We start from the raw sequence: 2,016 nt of genomic DNA, 5'->3' as shown, positions 1-2,016 counted from the left end.
TGAGTTGGCTGGCTCAATCTTGCCAAGCTGCCTTCTCCCCATTTTTTGCCCTTACAAAGCCCCCAGGTTTTTCTTTCTGAAGAGCATGATCTTCTGCTGTCCCTGGATTCCCTACCTGCAGATCTAAAAGAAACCTGGCAGCTAATGGGGTTTTTTTTCTGTCTTTTTCATAGTGTAGCACATTTTCAAGAAGGGTACAGGCACTTTGGGAATGCCTGTGTAACACTGTCCCTTGTAAGGGAGGAGGGGCCCAGTAGACTAGGACTCCAGAGCCAGGAAAGCCAACATGCCACGGGCTCCTGGCAGAGTCCCAGGCAGCTTCAGGTAGTCCCTGTGTCCCCTGGCAACACCTTTTGTGGTCTGTCATCCTTCTGTGTATGCCTGCTGTGAGTGCTGTTGGACCACTGGTGTGACAGCACAATGGTGGAGGGCTGCCACCTGCCCCAAGGGCTCTCCATAGTCTGCAGTGATGTGATCCAAGTACTATGTCCCCTTCCTTTCCCATTCCTAAGAATGACATATCAGTAACAAAACAAATTTTCCACCCTTCCCAGTGCCCAAAGACAGGAATGAATGGATCTTAGCAAGTGCACCATCTTAGAGCAGCGCTGCCTGGGGAGCCACTGTCACACCGGGTCAATCTGTTCATGGAAATGTAGCATTTTTACTTTTTGTTACTGAGTATTTATAGTCACAATTTACCTGCTCTTGGAACATCTGCTGCTTGCTTTTCATGCAGGACTTGGAACTAGTCAGTGTATTTGTTTTGTCAATGCTTGGGTTTGATTCAGGCAGCTTTCCCTCTCTTTTCCTCTTTTAATATTTTCAATTTCTTAAAGCAGTGCAATGTGGTCAGCTGTGGAGACAGGGGTGGTGGGAAGGAACAGCTGTGTCCCTGGGTCCTACAGTCAGTCCCCAGGTCACCTTTGATCCACAGTAAATGGTCCTGAAGTTGATCTGTTCAGTTTGGGAAGAAGAGGAGCTCTGGGGGCTCCAGCTGTGAGACTGTATGCAGATGGAGCTCTCTCTCCAGGTGTGTTCTGGGACAAAACAGCACCCTTGTGCAGGACATAGTTATTTGGCTTATAAGGAGACATCTTATGAAACCATCCTATTTTCATCTGCTCAGTTCTGTCATGCTTAGTCATTCCTCCTGTTGGGGAAGGGACTAAGCACTGGCCCTGGGTGTTGGGAAAGGAGCTGCTACCCAGGTGTCAGATCTCATATTAGTGTGGAGAGCCTTGTCTCTCAGAGTTATCCTGGAGAGCAGAAGTGGTGGTGAGCCTAGAAGATCCCTCCTGAAGGGGAAGAGGAGGCATGAGCCAAGCCATTACGTGACTGGGTACAACCAACACCATCAGCTCTTGCACTGCTGTTGGGTGCAATCAAGCTGTGCTCTGCCTAGGCACCAGCAAGAAAAGGCAGAGGTGCATGCTGCAGACTGTGATAGCCATGGACATCAACAGGAAGCTGTGCTTAGGGGGTACTGCCTCACCTGGGCTCTTTTGAGATCTCTCTAGGAGAGCAGACTGAACAGGACTGCTGAGGTGCTCCCCCTTGGCTGTGGAGTCTGGCTGCACAGCTGGACCCCAGGTCTCTGCTGCATCTGAGCTCTACTCAGGGAGCCAGGAAAACTAGTCCTACTGTAGGGCTGATGTGAGGGTCTCTGTCACACACAGTTAACTGCCGTCTCGAGTTCATCAGTCTCTTGGGTCGACTTGGCCATTTGGGCACAAAGCTTCAGGATTCATTTGGGTGAGAGAGTTTGTTGTGGTTGTGGTTTGTAGGTGGTCAAGGGCTATTAACTGTTAAAACTTATACCCTTCTTGTTTCCTTCAAACCAAACTAGACTCAAAGCATTGTGTGTGTACATGTTGATGGGTGTTCTTGCAAGTATCACAACACCATTTCCCCAACACCCTGTTGGTGTGTCCTTGTTTTAATGTGGTGGTCTCTGTAGCTGTGGAGGCAGAAGGATCTAATCGCAAGATCTTGGGCGATGTGTCCTCCTGTCCT

Source organism: Chaetura pelagica, unplaced genomic scaffold (assembly GCF_000747805.2).
Source record: "Chaetura pelagica isolate M959 unplaced genomic scaffold, ChaPel_1.0 scaffold146, whole genome shotgun sequence".
Lineage (NCBI taxonomy): Eukaryota > Metazoa > Chordata > Aves > Apodiformes > Apodidae > Chaetura > Chaetura pelagica.
This window is presented reverse-complemented; position numbering follows the sequence as displayed.